The sequence below is a fragment of the Peromyscus leucopus genome, chromosome 3 (genome assembly GCF_004664715.2).
Source record: "Peromyscus leucopus breed LL Stock chromosome 3, UCI_PerLeu_2.1, whole genome shotgun sequence".
Classification (NCBI taxonomy): Eukaryota; Metazoa; Chordata; class Mammalia; order Rodentia; family Cricetidae; genus Peromyscus; species Peromyscus leucopus.
Window position 1 is genome coordinate 108,181,289 of NC_051065.1, and position 25,141 is coordinate 108,206,429.

At 48.5% G+C, this 25,141-nt stretch overlaps 1 long non-coding RNA gene across 1 annotated transcript; it reads left to right on the forward strand.

Annotated features, from left to right (window-relative positions):
• Window positions 1–7,727: 7,727 nt before the first annotated feature.
• Window positions 7,728–9,794, forward strand: LOC119087544. The gene is made up of 3 exons (XR_005091010.1): window positions 7,728–7,853; window positions 8,101–8,268; window positions 9,355–9,794. It is a non-coding gene; the product is annotated as an uncharacterized LOC119087544 (long non-coding RNA).
• Window positions 9,795–25,141: the final 15,347 nt, after the last annotated feature.

The window sequence follows — 25,141 nt, forward strand, 5'->3', positions numbered from 1 at the left end:
TGAAAGCCTTGGGTTGTTTCTAGTAAGGAGGACACTTGAACTGGGAGCCTCCCATTGGACAACACTCGGAGCCTATTCCAGACACATTTCTGCCAGGCTACATTTTGTTTCCTTTGCTTGGTGTTTTGGTTTGGTTTGGTGTTGCACTACTGGAGCTGAGACCTGGGGCCTTGCCATGCCAGCCAGTACTCTACCGCTGAGCTGCATTCCAGCAGCAGCTGCATTCCAGCCGACCCCGTTCCTTGTTTACGGACTGTTCTCCACCTCCCTGTCTTTGCACAAGCTCTTCTCTGCCTCGGAATCCCTCCCTATCCCCTTACCCACTCCTCACCTGGCTAGACGCATTTCCAGTGTCCATTCTCCCGACCCTTCCCACAGGTAGTACTTCATGTGTTATTTCCCAAGGACAAATGTGTGTTTCCTAGACAGATCTGTGGCCAGGAAACTAGAAACTCCTGCAACAAAAGAGCCTGGCCGCTCCAGTGCCATTCCAGCTATGAATGTGTGAGGGAGTTATTGAACCTGGTTTATCTTCCTCACCTTTAATATGGGACTGTGAGGACCCAAGTGAGGACTGAACTCTGTAGGCAGGGCCACGGTGCCTGATGCACAGTGAGCTATTCTTATCTCTGCACACCTCTCAGCCTGCATTTTGTTGTTTTGTGCTCGCACAGGGCCTGGCCCCGGGAATTATTTGCTGAACTTGACAAGTTATGAATGACCCTTGCTTGTCATTAGTGGAACTCTGGATGGGGACGGGTGAGACTTCAGCCTTGGGGAAAAAAAAAATAGAAAGATTGCCGAGTGCATTAAATGCTTTAATTAAAGCCTCCTCCACGCCTCCATGCTGTCTGGCCGCTGCCTCCCGCCCCTGTTTCTATTTGAGACCAGGTGACACCGCTGATGACCAGAATTGGGAGCACTTCTGCCTGAGTCCTGCACCCATGTGCTAGACTTAGTGGCTTCCCACGTGTTTTCTGACCGCTTGCTTTAAATACTTTCCTCTTGTTGAGTGTTCATGTGCACCGTGGAGCACAGTTTACGTAAGTTGACTGGCCTTCCCCACCCTTAGCTCAGAGTCCCAGTCGTTTTCCCCAGCGAGAGAGCTGCAGCTACTCCCAGGTGCCAGCAGAGGGCGCGCAGAGCGGCCGGGGACCCTCAGCGCTTGTGCAGTTCCAAGAGAGCTCTGATGTTGACTGATGTCAACCGCTTGGATTGTTCTGGAAGGTAGACAGCTGGACCTGGGAGGTTGTGAACTCCCTTATGAAGCTTCCCTGAGCAGCCACCATCAGAGGCAGCTGCCACTGAGAGAATCCCTCAGTCTCTTTCCACCTTTCACAAGCCTCAGAGGTTCCAGGCTTGAGAGTCTTGCAAGATCTTCAAGTTACCTGTTACTCCCTTGAAAACAATTAATTAAAAAAAAAAAAAAATTGAACCCCAATCGGGCGGTGGCGGTGGTGGTGGTGGTGGTGGTGGTGGTGGTGGTGGTGGTGGTGCACGCCTTTAATCCCAGCACTTGGGAGACAGAGCCAGGCGGATCTCTGTGAGTTCGAGGCCAGCCTGGGATACAGAGCGAGTTCCAGGACAGCCTCCAAAGTTACACAGGGAAACCCTGTCTTGAAAAAAAAAAAAAATTAACCCCATTCTAGGTGTGATATTCTAGGTGAGATGTATTCATTTTCTTTATTCATTTGAGCTTGTATTTGTTTTCTTTGTTTTTCCCCTTTAAAATTAATATAGTTAATAACTTTATTACTTTTACTTTATCTTATTTACAGTGTTGGATATCAAACCCAGGTCTTTCACTTGCTAAGCAAGTACTTTACGACCAAGCTATACCCACAGCCCTCCCATGCCAGAGAATCCAGGCCTAAGTTGAGAAACCTAAGTTGAGACAGGAGAGCTCAGCATTTTGGTAGACATGCTCGACCTTCTGCTCTCTGCTGTGGACACAGCTTTCTCTAGGGGGCACAGCCATCTCTGATGGCTCTGAACTCAGGCACAGAGAGGTGATATCTGCTGTGGGTTGGTCCTCATGGGGCCCGTGGGTGCTGGGCCCCGTGAGAAAGATGGGCTGTGGGCAAGCCGAGGCCAGGAAGGCCCAGGCCCTATAAAGAAGCATTTTAGAGACTCCTGAGCAGGGAGCTCAGAGTCTGGGGGCCCAGAGGGCACACCAAGGGCCCATAAGATGTCCCCAGAGAACAACAATACCTGGTCTGGGCCCAGAGAGAGCCTTCTGGAAGAGCAGGGCTGTAATTAGAAAGGTTGTCCTGAGGGAATGAGGTACCCATCCCCAGAAGTATGAAAGCATGGACTGAGAAAAGGTGAGGGCAAGGAGAGAGTGGCGGTTCACCTGTACTCCGGGTTCTAGGGAAGCTGGGGCAGGAGACTCAGCCATGAGTTCAAAACCAGCTCATTCCTAGGTACAGTGAGACTTTATCTCAAACACATTTTCTAAACATTTATTTTTATTTTTAGTCACGTGTAGGTGTGTGTCTTAGTTAGGGTTTCTGTTGCTGCCAAGAGACACCATGATCATGGCAACTCTTATAAAGGAAAACATTTAATTGAGGTGGCTCATTTACAGTTCAGAGGTTCAAACCATTATCATCATGGTGGGGAGCATGGTGGTGTGCAGGCAGGCATGGTGCTGGAGAAGAGCTGAGAGCCCTACATCTCGCAGGCAACAGTAACTTGGCTGAGACACTGGGTGGTATCCTGAGCATAGGAACTGTCAAAGCCCACCCCTACAGGGACACACTTCCTCCAACAAAGACATACTCCAATAAAGCCATCCCTCCTAATATTGCCACTTCCTATGAAATTATGGGGGCCAATTACGTTCAAACTACCATACTGTGTGTGACTTGCTTTGGGGTATGTGCACACAGTGCAGGTACCCGAGAAAGTTAGCCGCACTGGCTCCCCTGGAGCTTTACAGATGGTTGTGAGCAACCTGATAGAGATGCTGAGAACCAAACTCAGATCCTCTGGAAGGAAAAAAAAAAGCAAGTGTGCTTAACTCCTGCGCCATCTCTCCAGTCCCAGATGAATATAATTTTAAGTAAATATGATTTTAAAATAGAATTTTCTACCTATTCTACCTTGCGCTCACTTGATTCCAACCCCCTGACATTCTGTTTGAAGGGAAATGTGAAGGGTGGGAGACATCCCCCTACCTGAACACCCACAGTTCACCTCCCTAAGAAGACCCTTGGCCGACCAGAAGCACCGCAAAGAGGAGGCTGAAGACATCTTCACCAAAGGACTGTTTCACATTGGTTCAAGGCCTTCCACAAAGACCTTCAATGACGTGGAGGGGGTGGCATCCTTCAAGCAAGTGGCTCTCAGACAGAGGCCTCTTATGTGACACCCTCGTGATCTTTGGGCCTCTATCTAAGAGATAAAAACAGGCAGTGAATTTAGCTCTAAAAGTTCTTTGTTTTGTGGTAGGTAAAACACTGGTGAGGCACAATATGGAAGGCTGGCCAGGCTACATAGTGAAAAGTGAGTCTCCCTCACATACTATTTTCATCCCGGACCTCTCCATGGCAACCGTCTACCTTCTCAGTCCTAGAAATAGTTTATAGGCTTTCAAGCAAATGGCTGAACCACCTACTAAGTGTAGGGAGTGAGCCTGACTGAGCCCAGACTGGGAGTTGGTGGGCCGGGTTCCAGCTGGTGATGTCTACTGCATCTGTGTGCTGCCCGCAAACATGTCCTTCCCTGGTCCTAGGCACCGAGACTGGGTCTTGCTGTGTGACCATGCCTCTCACCGCACGTGAGCAGGGCTGCCTCTGAAAAGCAGACACCAGTGTGGGCTAGCTGTGATTGACTGGGAGAAATACCCATGAAGAGAACTGGGGAGACCCTACACCAAGGGTACCAAAGTCGACAGAGAAAAATCCAGGACACCTAGCTAGTTAAATTCTAAGTCAGATCAGGGTGTGGTGGCACATGCCTGTTAATCCCGGCCAAGGCAGGAAGATCAAGGGTTTGAAGCTAGCCTGGGCTACTTTGTGAGACTCTGTCTCAGAAACAACCAGCCAGGACTGAAGAAATGGCTCAGCAGTTAAAACTGCACAGGCTGCTCTTCCAGAAGACCCAGATTGGAGTTTCTAGCACCCGTACAAGGCAACTTTTGGTGTCCAAAACTATAAGCAAATAGATCTATGTTGTTTTAAAGCCAGCAAGTGTGTGGTAATTTGTTATAGCAGCAAAAGTAAACTCATACAGACAGGAAATGTTTTAAATAAGGAGGTGGGGCTTCTAAGAAACTGTAAAGCCCACAGAGGGTCCTGAGACTCAGGGGAAGGGACCTACATTATAAGTCCCAGGCACTCAGTTGCTGGCTTGTAGCAACTAGTGGAAACCTAGTCTTGGAATTACAGTGGAGGGGTGAATGCAGCTGCCAAGCACCACAACCCTGTTTATTCTACCATGAAGAAACCACTGCACAGAGCGGTGAAGGGACGTACCAAGGTCACAGGGCACTTATGTGGATGTGAGACTTGAAATCGAAGGAGTCAGACTCTAAGATATACACAGTCTAGTCGCCATTCTTGAATGCTTTCTTTGGAGATCTTTGAGTAAAAGCTGCTTCAAGGCTTCTTTTGAATCAGATAGAATGTATGTAAGAAAGGTCAGTTTTAGAAAGATTAAGGTGGGGGCTGGAGAGGGCCCAGTGGTTAAGAGCATTGGCTTGAACACTGGGCATAGCGCTGAAGAGTCCAGTTGAAGAGAGGGAGGAGGGATTATATGAGTGTGTGTGGGGTCACGATCATGATGGGGAAATCCAGAGACAGCTGACTCGAGCTAGTGAGAGCTCACAGACTCTAGACGGACAGCTAGGGAGCCTGCATGGGACTGACTTAGGCCTTCTGCATGTGGGTGACAGTTATGTAGCTTGGTCTATTAGTGGGGCCCCTAGCCAGGACCTGTCGCTGGCATATGAGCTGGCTTTTTGGAACCTGTGGTGGTATGTCTCCTTGCTCAACCTTGATGCAGGGGGGAGGAGCTTGGTCCTGCCTCAACTTATATGCCATGCTTTGTAGGCACCTATGGGAGGTCTGCCCCTTTCTGAATGGAGATGGAGGAGGAGTGGATGAGCAAGTAGGTAGAAGGGAGGTGGGGGGAGGGGAGGGGGTAGGAGGAGAGGAGGGAAAACTGTGGTTGGTATATAAAATAAAAACATGTAATTAAAAAAAAGAGAAAAAAAAAAGAGCACTGGCTGCCCTTTCAGAGGACCCAGGTTCAATTCCCAGCACCTACATGGCAGCTCAAGACTGTAACTCCAGTTCCAGGGGTTCTGACACCCTCATACAGACACTCAGCTAGGGCAGTTACAGAGAAACCCTGTCTCAGGGGTGGGGGTGGGTTGAGGGTAAGGATGTGGGGGTGTAGGGTGGGAGATTAAGGCATAATAAAGGGATAAATCCACAGGAATCTGTTTAAGTATTAGGGAAATTTATTAAGGTAAATTGAGGAAATACACTTGTGAATACAGAACAGAGTAGACAGCTGAAATCGTCCTCTGATCTGACCTGGAGAGAATCCACCTCACAGGCAGGAGCAGAGAGAAGGAGCATGTGACTCCATCTCCCTCTCCTTTTAAGACGTTGCATATGGCAGGAAGCACCGCTTCCTTCAGGCGCTATAGCCCAAGGTCATGGCTGAGGCAAATACCTCCACAGCATAAAGCTACCTAGTGTTGGAAATGGTGCAGGAGAAATGAACTGGCTCAAATTTCATGAGTTACTGGTAAGAGTATAAATCAAATACAACCTGTAATAGAGCAGTGGACAGTATTTGTAAACTTTAGGGATGGGAGCATAATTCAGTGGAAGAGTACTTGCTTAGCATGCAGGAGACCCGTGTTTCCTCCCTGACGTGTGTTTGTGCACACAAACACGAAGTGCTATGCTAGTCAGCTTTCTACTTACTGCATCTATATACCTGAGACACAACTGAAAAAGAGAGAAGGTTTGTTTCAGCATATAATTTTGGAGGTTTCAGTCCATGGCCGAGGTCAGCATAATGCATCATTGGTGTGTATGGAGGTGGAGGCCTGTTTACCTCTTATCTAGGGATTGGAAAAGAGAGAAAGGAAAGACCAATGTCTCACAATCCCCTTCGAGGGCATGCACCCAAAGAGCTAAAGTATCTAATGGATTCCATCACCTCCTGATAGGACCAGTACCTGGAGATCAAGCAACCCTTCAACACATGGATCTCTGGGGAACACTCCAGATTCACACTCTAGCACTGCCCCTACACCTGACCCCAGTGGTTCCTCTTCTGTTTCATCCCAGAAAAGCTTTCCTATCTCCACCAGGCATCATCACCAGGATGGCGAGAGCAACCGGAGCATCCATGCACAGGAGGATGTGTGGATGAACTGTGCTGTATCCAGATGGCCTCTGTCCGTGAAGAAAAAGGACAATGACATGCTATGGAGCCAAGGGAAGTGGCAAGGTATAGAGGAGGCTTTACAAGTCTTGGGGATGGGGCTTGGCTTAGTGGTTAAAAAGCACTGGATGTTCTTCCAGGGGACCCAGGTTCAATCCCCAACACTCACATGGTAGCTCTCATCAGTCTCAAATTCCAGTTCCAGGCAATCCAACACCCTCTTCTGGCCTCCTTGGGTACCAAGGATGCACATGGTTTGCAGACAGACAGACATACAGGCAAAATATCCATAAACATTAACTAACTCAATAAATAGAGATGAGAGACTCTCACAAGCTCTTGGGCCAGCTAGCCTGGCTTATGTAGTGGCAAAGAGAGCCTGTGCCAAACAAGATGGAAAGACTAGGACTAGCATCCTAAAGTTGTCCTCTGACCTCCACGCTCACCCCCCCCCAGTAATTAATTAATTTAATAGAAAGTATTGGGACAGTATATGCAAAAGAAGGCAGCATGTGTGGGAGATAATAGAGACAGGCGTGCAGGCCAGACTCCTGTGAGCTTGCCCAAGTGTGGTCCGAGGTCTGGAGGATGTTGCCTGAGTCTGTTGCCTTGCCTATTCTAGAACAGTCCAGAGGTTTGGGAGAGTCGTAAGAAGAGCAGCTACAGCGGACAGACAACCATGTCCCTGCTGGAGGTGGCCTGGCCAGTCTGCCCCACTGGCCACTAGACTGTACTGCTGTGGCCAGCACAGGCCGGGTGGTTTCTCGTGAGCTAACTGCCTTTTCAACCAGTGATCCTGATGCTTTGCCATATGGAGATCCTGGACCTGGGGAGGCTGTTCTTCCAGGGAACAGTAGAGAGGATCGGCTGCATGCAAGCCTTCCTTGAGTGAAAGGCCACCAATATTTTGAGACAGCCCTTAACCCAGAGCCTACCAAGGCCCTCCATTCTAGCTGGCTTGCCCCCAGGTCTGTGGCCTCACCCCTCCTGACCCACTGTCAAAGCCTCTTCCATACTCGAAACCACACTTTCTAAAGACCCAAGAGCCATGGCACGCACCAGCATTGCCAGAAGCACCAGACAGCCTATCTCCATGAAGCAGACACAACCAAGGGGAAGGGCCAGAGGACAAACCCCTTCCTCTTCTGCTCCACTCCAGGTAAGCTTCCTGGGGTCCCTCCAGCATGTCGCACATGTCAGGGATGAGCAGGGATGACCATGGGGCGGTGATCACAGGGTACCACCCCTGTATGACTTCACAGCTCCCTCCACCTCTAAAGGTCACCTCTCACAATGCTTCCAGACAGATGCCAGCCAGCCCTGTCCAAATTGTCAAGTTCAGAGGGAGGCTAGGCGGGAGGCTAGTTTTGGCTTCAGGCCGCTATTTATATGTTAGGAATTTTTTAGAATGAGTCAACATTAATGTATTACTGAATAAACTTAAGGTATTAAACAGTGATAGGGAGGAAGGGAGAGAAGGGGAGGGGCCCCTTGGTAAGATGCTTCCTTGGCCCTTAAGGGGTTGGGAAGAAAGAGAGAAGCACCTGCAGGCTCCGCATTGGTCTGGCCACCTTCCTCTAACAGCATCCCTGACCCAGTGGTGGAGATAGGCCTTTCTTACTGGTTTCCTTTGTACCCAGCTCCTGTCTGCTTCCCTGCTCTAGCTTCCCCAGCCCCATCCCTCTGCTGCAGGTGCTTCAGCCTTTTATGGAAGCTCCACCAAGAACTCTCCCTGATCCTACCCTTCTTGCACCTCCCAGAGCTGGGAGCTGCTTCCCGATCCCAGCCACTCTCGGAAAGTGGCAGAAGTTAGCCAGCCCTCAGCTGGACAGCGTTGGATCACAGACACTAGCTGAGCAGGTACAGCCCTGAGAAGTCTTACAATTTTTGCAGGCCAGAGCAGCGGACCTCTGAAGCAGTGGGGTCTCCGTGTCTGGAGTCTGGAAAGGGCTGCAGAAACGAATTCCCTTCCACAAACCAAGTATGGTGGTTGCTTCCGTCTCTGAGAGACTGAAACACAGCCTAGCTTCTTTTTCTCCTCCAATGAGGTCCAGGGCTGTCTTGGGCTCTGAAGCTCAAATGGAAACCCCACACCCACCCTGGGGCTCACTTGGGCCCTAACTGGCTGGATGTAGATATGCAAATAGGATGGAAAAAATAAGACCAACCGTGGAAGACTAACCAAAGCTACAGGTGTGTGTTCGGGGTAGGGTGGAGAACCCTGTGCCCACCAAAGTTGCTAAAAGTTCACAATGAGGTCACAGGTCTCTTGTGTCTGCAGAAGCAGAAAAACTTTTTAAAAATTCAAGCCAGGCATAGCATAGTGGTGCTTTTAATTCCAGCACTTGGGAGGCAGAGTAGGTGGCTCTCTTGTGAGTTCAAAGCCAGCCTGGTCTACATAGTGAGTTCCAGGACAGTCAGGACTGCATAGTGAGACTTTGTCTCCAACTACAAAATAATTCAAAGACCTACCCTTCCCCTCTTTTTTCACCCCCTGGGGGAGTTTTTGCTAGGGAGTGGGGAACAGGAAAGTGAAGAAATGTGGGTATGTTTCTGGGTTTTTTGTTTTTATTGTTTCAGCTGATGCTGCATTAACAGCAATCCCTCATGAAACCTTCACAAGGTGGGGTACACCTACCCCCAACAAATCTTCCAAATGAATGTTCACTTTCAATTATCAATTTTGATTTTAATTAATATCATTTATTCATCCACATACGTGTGTATGTGTGTGTATGTGTGTGTGTGTGTGTGTGTGTGTGTGTGTGTGTGTGTGTGTGTATAGACTTAGGGTTTTGGTTTTCAGAAGGGTCTCACTGTGTAGCCCAGGCTGACCCCAAACTCATGTTCTTCCTCCTGAGTGCTACGATTACAAGCAGGCACCCCCATACCCAGTTTCTAAATCCGTATGTATTAAGTGCCTATTGTGTGCTTTGCCTGTGCTAGTTTCCAGAGCTCAAAAGTGGGGATGACGAATGTCCGGGTCACAGGCTAGTTTGAAGCCAGTGGCAGCAAGAAACAGACTAGGCACCAAGAGGAACTTCTGAAGTGTGGCAGGCGAGGGGAGTCCAGCAGCGCAGGGAAAGTGTTCTCTCTCCACCAGAGGCGAAGATGGCACAGAGAACATCTGGTCCCCAGAGGTGCTTGCTACATTTTGAGCCACAGCCCAACGGGAGCAAGAGAAGGCAGAAGTTGTATTTTTCCAGCTCAAGTTTGGTGTGCTTAGCAAGAGGCCCCAAAAATTTACAACCTGCCGGCAAGCAGCGGTTTGATTCTCCGACCCAGCAGGTTCCTGCTCGACAGCGTTGGGACCAGGAGCGGCTGATGAGAAATAAATGAGGCAGGTGCCCAAGCGGCTTCTTTGCCAATAAAAGAAAACAACAGTCTGAAATTGGTCGTGCAGGAAGTGGGAGAAGAACCTGGGGTGAAGGTGATTCTTTCCTGCCTCAACCCCATTAGCAGAAGGCCCCCCGAAGGCGGGGTGGCCAGACCCTGGTGCCGCAAAGAGCTGAGCTGACACTGGCTGATGATTTACTGGGGCCGCGCAAACTCCGAGCTCTAGCTGGGCTCCACAGGTCTGCAGTAGTTCCGAGCTTCTCAACCTCTAGGGCCCTCTTTTTCAATTACTTCCCTCTGCCACATGGGGCCTGGGAATAGCTTGTTAGTGTCCACGGGATGCTGGATCACATCTTGGAGATGTGCAGCTCTCGATCACCCTTTAAGGGTTCTTCTGACCCCAGATTTCCCCAACTGTGGCTGGAGGGAATACTGAGGAGGCCTTGGTGCCATTGCAGGAAGTCAGGGAGGGCTTCCTGGAGAAGGAGGTTGTATTGGATATTTTTTTTTTCCTTTTTACTCTTTTGGAGGCCCACCACCCAGCTCCCAAATAAATACACAAACTCACTCTTATTTATGAATGCCCGGCCTTAGCTTGGTTTGTTTCTAGCCAGCTTTTCTAACGTAAATTATCACATTTCTCTTTAACTACATTTTGCAACTGGGCTTTTTACCTTTCTTTATTCTATATTCTTTCCTTCTTACCCTGTTGCTGGCTGGATGGCTGGCCCCTGGCATCCTCCTCTCTCCCTCTTCCTCTCTCTTCTAGATTTCTTCTCCTATTTATTCTCTCTGCTTGCCAGCCCCACCTGTTTCTCTCTCCTGCCTCTCTACTGGCCATTTGACTCTTTATTAGACCAATCAGGTGTTTTAGACAGGCAAAGTAACACAGCTTTACAGAGTTAAACAAATGCAACATAAAAGAATGCAACACATCTTTGTATCATCAAACAAATATTCCACAGCATAAACAAATGTAACCCATCTTAAACTAATCTTCCCCAACAGGAAGTGCCTGTGATAATTGTGAATCTGGGGTTTTCCAAGTGAAATAGGAAGAGTCCTGTGGGTGAGGGGGCTGAGACAGGACAACAGATGGGTCTAGGTCACAGAAGACTTTGAACTTGGCCTTCCTGAGGTGCTGAGAGTGTAACTGAGGGATGGTAGGGGTCAGAGTTGACTTTCAGGATGAATCTCTTCCCAAGAAAAATTATATTCATCCCCTACCCCTCCTACACCACCCCCCCAAAGTCTCTTCCAGTGAGGAAGGCTGTAGAAAAGACACCAAGCAAGCCCAGACCAGAAGTGGAGCCAGCTGACTGGCATATCACGCATGCAAGGCTTTGGAGCAGTGTATAACCCCAGCTGCCCCTCCTTATCCAGATCACTGTCTGCATCATGCCACGAGAAGGGCCAGAGGGTGAGGGACCCATGGATGACAGAGGCTGGTGCTGCTGGTGTCTTTGGTAAGGGGCTGGGGCTGGCCTGGGGAGCCCAGGGGCAGGGTGGCCGAGTGCTAGCCCCGGGGAGAACCTGTTCCTGAGCTGCCGCTTCTCCTGGATAGCTGTGGTGTTCCCTGAGTCACCACTTCTCCTGGCTCTGATCTCAAGGTGAACGGCACAAGGACCGTGGACAGCTTAGGGGTCAAAAGGACCCAGGCCTGGATGCAGCAGTAAAGAAGCTCGAAATAGCTGCGTAGGAGCAGGACACTGGCACGCTGACCCCAGAGCGGCATAGCCTCACACATGCCCCATAGATGGGTCCTTGTTGACCATGGCTTCCTCAGCCAGCCCAGAGCCTCCAGCAGCCCCTGTGACCCCCCCCCCCCGAGCCATTACTTTTGACCTGAGTCTATACTCATTTGAGCATTTGTTGAAAGCTCAAAATCCTTGCCCAGCAAACGTTAAACACAAATTGACCACACTGGGCAGACAGTTCCTGTAATGTTACACATCTGGCAATCAACTGATGTCTAAGTGCCCGGCTTAGCTTATCTTCCACAGGTTCTACTGCCCCCATTTTGTAAGTGGAGGGGCCAAGACCAGGAAGTTGCTGCCCCACGGGCACCCTAAAGACAGCCCCGTGGTGGGGGTCAGGAGCAGGGTGTGGGTTGAGGGTGGGCAGACTGGCTTCTGACTGGTCCCAGCTGCAGATATGGAGCTGGTAGCACAGAGGCTGACTACCCCAGGGTGTGAGGAAAGAGCCAGCGCAACAAGACTGAAAACTTCAAACATTCTGATAAGGAGCATGGTTGGGAAGCAAAGGCAGGAGAATATCTGGGAATTCGAGGCCAGCCTGGTCTACATAGGGAGTTAAAATCCAGTCAGGGCTACATAGTGAAACCCTAAATAAGAAATAACATCATGAGATTTTTTTTCTTTTTAATTTTTGTTTTGGTAACGAGATCACACAGTTCTCAAGTATACAATGTGTGTCATAATGTCAAAGCCTCAGACACCCTTGTTGTAGCTCACTATATGTATACATGCAGATGCTGTGTAATGCACAGGGAATTCTGAACAGTTTAAACCAGCCAGAGCAAACGTAGGTTCAACAGAGTATCAAGGAAGACCCAATTGCTGCAGACATGACACACTTTGGTTGCAGGACATATAGAAATCGAGCTAGAAGGAAGTGACCTAATTTTCATAGTGCCAGAAGGATCTATGCAGGCCATTGAGGGCAAAAAGTCATCAGTGGTCTTATCCAGAGCGGGACCTTGAATGCTACAATGCTGACCTGTCAGGCAAGAAATGCCCATGGTGCAATGATGGTGTGAAGGTTATGGGGGTAGCCAACTACATTTGCATTGGACTTGAGGTCTGCTGCACAGGAAAACATTCATGCCTAGTGCTGTAAACCTGGTCAAAACCCATGGCTTGGGAAGTCATAGGCCCTAGGGAGGAACGTACAAGTACACTCTTGCTAATTGGACATACGGCCAACCTGACTTCTAAATGTTTATAGTGATACCCATACACGAGTTCTGCCCTCAACCTTGGGCAGAAAAGCCTCTTCCTGCAGTGGTCAGCAGTTACTGCAGAGACTCATAACCGGTCAGAATGACGAGACTAAGTGAATATTGAGTGTTCATTACTAAATGGAACAGCTATGTCAACTCCCTCTACCCCTGCCAAGACTCAGGGAACATCATAGGAGAAGAAAGAATGTTAAGAGCTTGAGGCTGGGGAGGAGAGCTGTGAAATGGTGTCTTCTGGACGTGACGTAGCCCTTGCACTCATGAATACACAGCGGCTATGGCCTCCCACAAAACATCAAGCTAACGAGATCAGTCAGCGTTCTAGCAGGCAGCACTAATTATATTCAGTGAATTACAAATAAAAAAGAGAGGACATGAAGATGGGAGAGGGGTGTGTTGGGATTGTCTGGAGAGAGGTAAAGGGGGTTGTTGGGGTGGGGGGTGAATCCGATCAAGATACACTATAAACATGTCTGAGACCATTTCCTAAATAAAACACCGACAGCACAGACCCTGAGCACAACCATTAATAAATGGGACCTCTCGAAACTGAGAAGCTTTTGCAGGGCAAAAGACACAGTCAGTAAGACAAAAAGAGAGCCAACAGATTGGGAAAAGATCTTCACCAACCCCACATCTGACAGAGGATTGATCTCCACAATATATAAAGAACTCAAGAAACTAGACATCAAAGCACTGAACAGTCCAATTAAAATATGGGCTAAAGAGCTAAACAGAGAATTCACAAAACAAGAACTACAAATGGCTGAAAGACATTTAAAGAAATGCTCAACATCCTTAATCATCAGAGAAATGCAAATCAAAACGACTCTGAGATACCACCTTACACCTGTCAGAATGGCTACGATCAAAAACACCAATGACAACCAATGTTGGAGAGGATGTGGAGCAAAGGGAACACTCCTCCACTGTTGGTGGGAATGTAAACTTGTACAACCACTGTGGAAATCAGTATGGCGGTTTCTCAGAAAATTAGGAATCGAACTACCTCAAGACCCAGCCATCCCACTCTTGGGCATCTACCCAAGGAATGCTGATTTATACCATAAAGATACATGCTCAGCTATGTTCATAGCAGCACTATTTGTAATAGCCAGAACCTGGAAACAACCTAGATGCCCATCAACGGAAGAATGGATGAAAAAAATGTGGTACATATACACAATGGAGTACTACTCAGCAGAGAAAAACAATGAAAGCATGAAATTTGCAGGCAAATGGATGGAACTAGAAAAAATCATCCTGAGTGAGGTAACCCAAACCCAGAAAGACAGTTATGGTATGTACTCACTCATTGCTGGATTCTAGATATAAAATAAAGAACAATCAGACCACAACCCATAGAACCATAGAGGCTATATATATAGCATGGAGGTCCCTAGGACGACTGTGGCATATAATAAATTTCAGTTTTACTCAATTATTAAAAAAAAATAGCCAAATGAATGGAAACACATGAACTATGAACCAAAGGCTGAGGGGCTCCCAGCTGGATCAGGCCCTCTGAATAGGTGAGACAGTTGATTGGCTTGATCAGCTTGGGAGGCTTCTAGGCAGTGGGACCAAGTCCTGTGCTCATTGCATGAGTTGGCTGTCTGAAACCTGGAGCTTATGCAGGGACACTTGGCTTAGTCTGGGAGGAAGGGACTGGACCTCCCTGGACTGAGTCTACCAAGTTGATCACAGTCCTCGGGGGAGGACTTGTCCTGGAGGAGGTGGGAATGGAGGGTAGACTGGGGGTAAGGGGAGGGCGTGGGAGGGGGGAGAATAGGGGAACCCATGGCTGATATGTAGAACTGAATGATATTGTAAAATAAAAAATATATATCACAAAAAAAAAAACATGTCTGAAACGGTCAAAGAATAAATAAAAGACACCCTATTTTTAAAATGTATTTTATAATACATATTGGGTGTTTTGCCTCATGCATGTTGTAGACCACATGAATAGAGTGCCACGGAAGTCAGAAGAGAGTATCAGACCCCTCTGGAACTGGAGTTGCAAACAGTTGTGAGGCGCCATGTACGTGTGTGCTGGGGCTTGAGCCCAGGACCTCTGGAAGAATGGCCAGGACTTTTAACCGCTGAGCCAACGCTCCAGCCCCTCTCACACGGTTCTTAATCAATCCCTTCGTCTCGTAGTGCCGGGAGTGGAGCTGGGAACGTCATGCATGTTGAGCAAGCATTCTTCCCATGAGCCACATCCCCAATCTCTTAATCACGAACACTTTTATTACATGTATTTATTTATTTATTTGGGGGAGGCATGTGCCACAGCACCTGTGTGGAGGTCAGAGGACAATTTGTGGGAGTTGGTTCTCTCCTATCATTTCAGGGGCTGAACTCGGGGTCGGGCTTGGTGGCAAGCACTGTTAGCTGAGCCATCTCACTGACTCTCCCACTTAATCATTTTTTTTTTTAATTTCATTTCCATGTCAGCTGTTGACAAGGTTTCTTACTGGTGACATTGGCCATGTAAATTTTATGTTGGGGCTTCGATGAACCCTTGGTCCTAAATCAAGCACAGATCAAGATTTGGTCTGGAGAAAGCGCACATGGGATGTTGAAGACTATGCTGGCCACTGTCACCGATTCAGTCCACTGTGGACTAAAATGTCATTATAAGGCAGGGGACAGACTGTAATATACTTAGAACAGTGACGAACGCCGGGGATATCAAACACATGTTCTTAAGACAGTGATGTCCCAGCTCTCAGTCTTTCTGGCCTCAAGACTGTTCCGCTCTTCAAAATGATTGAAGGCCAGAAGGAATTTCATTATGTGGGAGATAGCTATTGATCTTTCCCGTATTAGGAATCAAACTAGAACTTCAAAATTTTGTGTGTTCCAGCAGAGGCACGTATGTGCCACAGTGAGCTCGGTGAGGCTAGATGACAACTGGCAAGAGTCAGTGCTCTCCTCTACCATGTGTGCCCTGGGGACTGAACTCAGCTTGGCAGCACGTGTCTTTACCTGCCCAGGCATTACTCTAGCCCTTAGAATTTTACGTTTTACAACAAGGATACACCAGGACCTTGGGGCTAGAACGATGGCTCAGGAGCTCCTGCATGTCAGCTCTCAATCATCTGTAACTCCATTTCCAGGGCATCCAACACCTTTTTCTGGACTCCAAGGGTACCAGACACACATGTTATGTACATACATTTATGCACAAACACTCATACAGATAAAAACAAAAACTTTAAAAATAAATAAATCCCGACCTATTAACATAAAGTATTTATGTTTATGAAGATACCAAGACTGGCTGTGGTGGCTTGAAAGAAAACGGCCCCCAAAGGGAGTGGCACTATTAGGAGGTGTGGCCTTGTTGGAGTAGGTGTGGTCTTGTTGGGAGAAAGCATGTCACTGTGGAGACGGGCTTCGAGGGCTCATCTATGCTCAAGCCACATTCAGAGAGACAGACCACTTCCTGTTGCCTGCAAGATGTAGGACTCTCAGCTACTTCTCCAGCACCATGTCCCTACACCCTGCCATGTCACACCATGATGATAATGGACTAAACCTCTGAACTGTAATAGAGCCACCCCCATTCAATGTTTTCCTTTATAAGAGTTGCTGTGGTCAGCGGGGCAGTGGTGGCGCATGCCTTTAATCCCAGCACTCGGGAGGCAGAGGCAGGCGGATCTCTGTGAGTTGGAGGCCAGCCTGGTCTCCAAAGCGAGTTCCAGGACAGGCTCCAAAGCTACACAGAGAAACCTGTCTCAAAAAACAAAACAACAAAACAAAAAAATTAGAAAAAAAAAAGATTTGCTGTGGTCATGGTGTCTCTTCACAGCAATAGAAACCCTAGACAGTGGCACTGGTCTATTGTTGCACAAATTCCTAAAGGTCTTATAAATAAACCCCAGAGCCAGATATTGGGGTAAATGCTGAAAGATCAGAGGGACAAAGGAACAGATACAGCTACTTCTCACCTCGCCAACTCCATGAATCCTCTGACTGAATGTCTCTGAGTCCTCAGCTGAAAAGGGCTTCTAGTTCCTGTGTCCTCACACCTTACATACCTTTCTCCACCCAGCCATATCACTTCATTCCTCGTGTTGGGATTAATGGCTTGTGTGCTTCCCAAATACTGGTCGCAAAGGCATGAGATCCAAGTGCTGGGATTAAAGGCGTGTGACTCCCAAGTATTGGGATTAAAGGTGTGAGCCACCACTGCCTGGCTCTGTTTCTCTCCTAGACGGAATCAATCTCCTGTAGTCCAGGGTAGCCTTGAACTTACAGAAATGTAGATGGAACCCTGCCTCCCGAGTGCTAGGATTAAAGGTGTGTGCCACCACTGCCTGGCATCTGTTTAAGCTAGTGGCTTGTTCTATTCTCTGATCTTCAGGCAAATTTCATTAGGGTACACAACATATCACCACAGTCTATATTTGTACAGACTGTTAGAATATCTGACTTTGCACAAGGTGGGATTGCTTTCAGCTTCGTCAGCCTTCTGTCATTGCTTTGGTTGACTAGAAAGGAACCTGGGCTCTCACTAAACAAGGAAAGTGAAGACGTCCAGGAACCCCAAGGGCCCTGGGGCAAAGTCTGGAATTGCTGTGTTCACGTAAAGCAAGAGACCCAGAGCTCTGCAGCTGCTGCTCCCCTGGAGAGGAGACTGCTCAGACCTACATCTCAGCCCAGTGTGCCTCAGTTTTTTGTGGAGTGCCTAGGGCTCAGTAAGCATTGACGTGGTAACTGCAGTCCTGCGTGATTGGTGTGGAGACTCTTTCCAGGAACGCCTCACTGGAAGATTTATCACTGTGAGACCATCACGTCTACATCATGTCTACAGTGTCATCGCTAGGTGATATAATCATTCTTTTAAGATTTTTTAATTTTAATTATATATGTAGGGTGTGTGTGTACATGAGTGCAGTGCACTTAGAGGTCAGAAAAGGGTATCAGATCCCCACTGGAACTGGAGTTACAGGCAGTTGTGAGCAGCTTGACCTGGGAGCTGGGAACCCTATTTGGGGCCTCTGTAAGAGCAGCATTGTTAAGTGCTGAGCCCGTCTCTTCAGCCCTGATATAATTCCTTCTACTTTTCTTTTCCCCTTTATTTAGTGATTCTAAGGATGGGATCTGGAACCTCGTACTTGTCAGGCAAGTACTCAGCCACTGAAGCACCCCTCCTCCATCCTGTAGGTTATGTAATCTGGAGGGATGACAGCAGAACCCGCAGCTCCAGGTTGCCCACCCCTCTGTTTACACGGCACATGGCTGATTTCAGCCCAGTGCCTGACACTGCGTGCAGTGTTCTTCCCAGGCCAGCATCTCCAACCTTCCAGGAATGGTCCCAGGGTTCCGTGCCCCTAGGGCCTCCCCAGCCCCTTGAACTCTTCCCAAGGGTGCCCAGCTGAGTCACGGGTATGCCCTGTGCCCCCTACTCCTGGGCCGTAGGCTCAAAGCAGCAATGTAGGATCCAGGCCAGCCTCCAGCACGTCACATGGGGCGTACCTGCATGTGCCTGGACACTCTCCTCGTCAGCATCTGGTGATTAGGAAGTCACTCTCCATGTGGGACGAGGTCTAATCAGCCTGCCGATAATCACCAGGCCCAGAACGTGGCCGCAATTCAGGAAAGACGATCCCCGAAGACAAACACCACTTAAATCCTGGCACTGACCACAGTCCCCTTGGTAACCCATGCTTCTGAGCACGATTTAGCCAGTGAGCTAATTGATGTTCTCCTGGGCAGTCAGCTCGTGCCCGGCAATCGAAATGGACGCTAATTGCTGACATCCTTCAGGTAAGAAGCCCTTCGTGTTCTCGGGCCACCCAAGAGGCCCGGAGCAGGAACTGAGTCTCTCAGCAAACCGGTGCCATGATTGCAAATAATTAATCGAAACAAGGTTTGCAGAAAGAATTAATTACAGAACCTATCAGAGGAAATGGTGGCTTCACTGGATGGGAGAGGCTGGCTTCTCACAGGAGCTCAAAGCAAAGATGTAGGTAATACAAAAATAAACATTTTTAAAGTGCTTCTTGTACTTGAAGTTTTACAGAATTAGACTGTGCCTTTATAATTTTTTTTAAAAATCAATTGCATTTTTTTTGGGGGGGGGTGCGCATGCGCCTGTGTGTGTGTGTGCGCGTGCACGAGCGCACATGCTCACACACTCATGCCAAGGCGCACATGATGGTAAGAGGGCAACTTTTGGAAGCCCGTCCCCTCCTCCCACCATGCGGGGCCTTGGGATCAAACTTAGGTCATCAGGCTTGATAGCAAGCTTCTTCAGCGAGCCATTCCACTGGCCTTAGGTTGTGCCTTTGATAAGTAACATCACCACTTTGAGCCACATATTTGTCTTTTTAAAGGAGGTATCAGCCAGCATTCTTTCATGGTAACAAAGCACCGCAAATAATACATTTTTAAGAAGAAAAAGTTTGTTCAGCTTAGTTTTGGAGGTTTTGGTTTTGCTCTTGTGGTGAGGCAGCCTCTTGGTATAATAGAGCACCCCAAAGCTCAAGAAGTAATGAGAGAAAAGAACGGCCTTGGGACCCAGAATCCTCTTGGAGGGCAATGCCCTCAGTGACCTAAGACCTGCTACTGGGCACAATTTTGTAAAGGTTCTACCATCTCTCTACAGCACCACTGTGGGGACCGTGCCTTTAACATGGTCTTGGGGACACTGAAGGTCCAAGAGGGCTGGTGAGATGGCTCGGCAGTAAAGGCACTGCCTGCCAAGCCTGACCACCTGAGTTTGATCACCGGACCCCACATGATGGAAGGAGAGAACCTGCTCCTGAATATTGTCCTCTGACCTCTACAAACATGCAGTGGCCTGCACACCCTCCCCTACACACACACACACACACACACACACATAATTAAATTTTAAACCATCAAGATCTAAACTACTACATGAGGGTGTAAATGAAAGCTGGAAAGAGTCTTGTATAGATCCCACCCAGATCACTGTTGTTTCTTAGCACCATAGGGCAGAGGAGAAAGCCAGTGTGCCCAGCGGAGGTACATTTGGTACCCTCTGAGGTGGTGTGTCTGTCTGTCTGTCTGTCTGCCTGACTACCAATGGGCCTTCTTGAAGCAGCTCCAGAGGCCAGCATCACCAGAGAGAAGCCCTCAGCCTCTGACTGGAGGAAACTGGGAGACATATTCCCAACCTCCTCAGCCTATCAAGCTGGACAACTCTAAGATGTGGTCCGTGTCTCCTAAGAGTCCCCCAAAAGATGGAATCCCACCGCCAACCTGTTCATCAATACAGCCCGACTTCTTCCCTCCCCTGTATCTCTCCCCCACTCCAGACCACTGCTTCCTGGGATCAATGTCCATATATGTAAACTGTGTTCAAATCCTTGTCTGAGTACTGGTGCTGGGAACACCCAGTCTCAGGCAGGTGTAATTATAGACTGTGATAACTGTGAGGAAGGAGAGGGCCTCAGGGCCGCAGTGTCACATTCTGACAACGTGACGGCTGAGGTGACAGCTGAGGAGGGGCAGGCAGATCATTAGGACTGCAGTGGAGCATGGTAACCAGCACGCAGGAAGTGGAACCCAGCCTGCCAGCGCTCAACTCTCCCACTGCTGAGCCTTCCAGGTGCAAAGAGTCAGAATCTGGACATTCTGATTGGTCAGGGCATGTGTGCTGATCAACTAAGGTCTGCTGAGTGATTTGGCTATTGTCCTTGGAATCGGGTGCTTGTCGTGTTTTTTTTTTTTTTTTTTTTTTTTATTTAGGGGCAGCAAGGGGAAGTAGGTAGCGCTGGCATCAGGGCTGATAGAGCCATACTTCAGGGCCCACCATGGGAGTGGAGAGAAGGGGAGAGGTCTATGAGGCCTTAATGTATTCACGTTGACAAGTCAGTGACGGTACCACGTAGAAAAGCCATTTAAAAAGTTACCAAGGCTAGAGAAGACAGCTCAGCAGTTAAGAGCACTTGCTGCTCTTGCAGAGGACCTAGATTTGGTTCCTGATGCCCGCTTCTAATTTCTGTGGGATGCAGGTAAGCACATGGTACACAGGCATACACGCAGGAAAAACACACACAGGTCCTCTTGGGCAACTTAGTGAGATTGTCTTTAAAAAACAACAACAAAGCTGGATGTGGTCGCACACGCCTTTAATTCTAGCACTCGGGGAGCAGAGGCAGGTGAATGAATCTCTGTGAGTTCGAGGCCAGCTTGGTTTACAAAGTGAGTTCCAGGGCAGGCTCCAAAGCTACACAGAGAAACCTTGTAAAACAAAAACAAAGCCGGGCAGTGGTGGTGCGCTTCTTTAATCCCAGCACTTGGGAGGCAGAGCCAGGCAGATCTCTGTGAGTTTCGAGGCCAGCCTGGTCTAGAGAGTAAAATCCAGAACAGACACCAAAACAACACATAGAAACCCTATCTTGAAAAACCAAAAAAATAAAGAAAAACAAAAAAAAACCCACAACAATAAAACAAAACAAAATAATGTATACTTACAATGGGTTAAAGAAAGGGGTGTGTGGACAGACACACACACACACACACACACACACACACACACACACAGAGTCTTCACGTATTTGGTTTGGTGATTTGTTTTTGTCTTTTTGCAGGACCTTTGCTACCTAGGCTGGCACCCAATTCCTGCCTCCAGGGAGCCTCTTGTCACCCTCCCACGGGCTGGGACCACAGGGATGCACACTATGGCTTTTGTGTGAGTGCTGCGGAGTGCGGAGTGCGGGAACAGCTTCATGCAAGCCGGACAAGTGCTCTACCACTGAGCTCCATCCTCAGCCCTAGAGCAGATACACTTTATGATAGACTACCCATCACCACAAGAGAGTACTCTTTAGCTATATATATATGGAAGTACTGATATATGCTGTAATATGAGTGGACCTTTAAAATACTGTGCTGGGCAGGGGTGTAGCTCAGTAGTAGAGTGCTTAGAAGTAAGGTCCTGAGTTCAATGCCTAGTACCAGAATCAACCAATCAATCACACATACCGTGAAACTGGCCAGAAGGCTGTCATCAGCAGCTAACTCTTGCTACAAGTTGGGGTTTATATACCAGAAAGCTGCTGCATACATACCCCGTGTCAGGACAGCTCTGTTTTTACATATAAAGTCTTTGTAAAACTCCAATATCTCTAATTTAAAAGTTTAAAAAACAAAACAAAACATGGGCTCCTGTAAAATCAAAAATAAATACTTTCTTTAAGAGGGAAGAACCAGGGCACAGTCACAATCTGAACAAAGCAGAATAAACTCCAGCAATGTAAATAACTCAATGTCAGCCAGGCAGTGGTGGTGCACACCTTTGATCCCAGCACTCAGGAGGCAGCGGCAGGCAGATCTCTGAGTTCAAGGCCAGCCTGGTCTACAGAGCAAGTTCCAGGACAGTCAGGAATACACAAGGAAACCCTGTCTCAGCAAAATTTTAAAAAAACCCAAAACCTCAGTGGCCAGTATTTGGGATCAACTCACGATCTTCCAGGCTCCTCCAAGGGGCTCGGGTCACTTCTCTGGCTCTGCCCTCTGCCGCGCACTTACAGCTTGTCTTCTAGGCTTAGGCAGGCTACACCCCACTGCTGCTGCTATTCTTGGTGGCCATCCCAAGGTACTGGTATTTCAAAATGCTTGGGTCTTAGATTGCAACTGGGCTGCACGTTCACAAGTAGCCTCTCTTGGACTCTCTTCAAGGTGCCAAGCCTAGACTTTTCTCCATGACCCCTTCAATCCTGGGGCTTCAAAAGCTACTGAAGCTGCACCTTCACCAATGATCTCTCCTGGTTTCTCACAGCGCTGAGCCTCTCCACGACCCTTACAGGCCTTCAAAACCAGTGCTACTTGAGAGACTCTTACACATGGCCAAATCTAGCTGCCAGTGCAAGGTACAGTCTAGGCCACCTCTAGAACACAGCCGACTCTCAGGAAACATTTCCCAGAAGATTTCACCTCAGTGATGCTGGTCTCCTCTTAATCACTGCTCACGTCTCAGCTCCAGCTGACCAGTATAATTATCCCAGCAAAACAAGAGTTTCACTTCAGTGTTTCTGGTCTCTTGTTAATCATGGCTGATTCTTCAGCCCCAGCTGACCAGACACCACATAGTCCTCACACAAATGACCCAACAGACTCTTTGCTTCTCTCTGAAACATCATAAACCATGTCTCCATCATCTGCATTGTTCTCAACATTCTTTTTGTTTGTTTTGAGACAGGGTTTCTCTGTGTAGCCTTGGCTGTCCTGGATCTCCCTCTGTAGACCAGGCTGGCCTCAAACTCACAGAGATCCACCTGCCTCTGCCTCCTGAGTGCTTCGATTGAAGGTGCCTGGCTGCTCTCAACATCCTTATTTTCTAAACTCCTAAAGAACAGCTCACTGAGCTCTCAACCCTCATGGTTTTTCTGAAGTTCTTATAAAATCTTCCCCCAAACAACAGAGTCAGGACTGTGGCAGCAATCTCCCATGAGCATGTTTTAATTAGTGTTACTATTGCTATGATGAAATACCTTGATCAAAAGCAACTTGTGTCGGGGCGGTGGTGGCACACACCTTTAATCCCAGCACTCAGAGGCAGAGGCAGGTGGATCTCTGTGAGTTCAAGGCCAGCCTGGTCTACAGAGTGAGTTCCAGGACAGCCAGAACTGCTTCACAGAGAAACCCTGTAAAAAAAAAAACCCAAAACAAAAACAAACCAACAAAAAAAAAGGCAACTTGTTTATTTGACTTATATATCCTGAGTCATAGTCCATTGTGGGAAATTAAGGCAGAAACTCAAACAGAACAGGAACAGGAACCTGGAGGCAGGAGCTGATGCAGAGGCCACAGAGTGCTGCTTACTGGTTTGCTCCTTATCATCTGCTCAGCCTGCTTTCTTATAGAACCCAGGACCATCAGTGTCCAGGGGTGACCCCACTCTCAATGGGCTGGACCCCTCCCCACCAATCACTAGTTAAGAAAATGTGCTACAGGCTTGACTGCCTCGAGTCTCACCTTTGGAGGCATTTTCTGAACTGAGGCTCCCTCTTCTCAGATGACTCTAGCTTGTGTCAAGCTGACAGAACTAGCCACCCACTGAGTCATCCTTGAGACCCAGGGGCTCAAAGCTTCTGTGTGGGAACTGGACTGAACCTGAAAGGGTTGGACAGCAGAAGACCTGGCACGTATTCCCTCAGGGCTGGGAGAGAGTGGGAGAGGGAGAGAGGCTCCCACACATTTCCGATCTCACATACTCCCCCAGAACACATGGTCTCCGCCACAGCCCTCGCTGGTTGATGCCCTACCCTTTTGCCTCGGGAGCCGTTTCTCTATTGAGACTTGGGCTTAGGTGATCTCCTCCTCCAGGAAGCCTTCTCTGCTTAGCCAGTTTCTCCTTCCTTCTCATTTCCCAGAACCGTGTTTCCCATGCCAAGCTGTCCTCTTCTGTTCTCTTGTTTGCTCACTGGTGGAAACTCGGGTCGGGAAACTAAACTAGACGTGACTTGAAGCTTGTAACTTCCATGCGAGGCATATTCAACAAATACCTTCTTCAGGTCAGGCCCTGATCTAGGAGGCTTCGACGGGGAACAAAAGTTGGGAAGAGTTTTTGTGTGGTGGGAAAACGCAGGCTGTGTTTGTCACGGTTGGTTAAGTCTGGTAGCACTCTTTAGTGACTCTCAGTGACTTACGAAGTGTGTTCCTTGCACACCTAAGTCTGCCGTGGTGATTTGTCTAACTTCCATCAAGTGAAGCCAGACCCTCAAATCCTTCTACCATGTCCTCTGGCCACTACGCGGGCAGCCTCAGCCACCACGGTAGGAAGACTTCAGGAGGACGTCCTTCTCGAGCTACCTACCGGGAGGAGATGCGAAGCGTTCTAACAGCCCATTGGTCAGAAATGACCACGTGACCCTGTCCTACCCACGAAGGAGGTTGGGAAATGTAGTTGCCAAATGTGGAGCGGCTGCCCTCTAACAGTAGCCTTTACTGAGCAAGATGTAAGATGTGTGCGGCAGTCTGGGGCTGAAGGAAATGTCCACATATACCCGCAGAGAAGGTGGCGTCAGTTAAAGGTTGCACAAGAGCCAATTTCTTCACTCAGTAATTATGTAAAGTCCTAGGAGGACTGTGAGGTAATGAGCCAAGCCCGTGTTCTGGGACAGTGCTCATGGATAAGGTGTCAGGTGACTTCAATTTGTCCCCTCCTAGCCTGCCTCCCAGGACTCCAGAGGTCCTCTATAGTTTTAGTCACAGTAACATGCGCTCCCCCTCCCCCACTCCGGTAGACTTTAGGCTCCACTGCAGCCAGCTAAATCGGCTCTAGCCACCACACCCGGCCAATCAAAGACCCCTTGCCACAGTAACATGGTGTTCTGAGACTGGGGACAGGCAAGAGGGTCCTGATTTCCTCAATTAAGAGAGACCAAGATAAGTACCATACCCTAAAGCCCCCAAAGCAAAACCTCCATC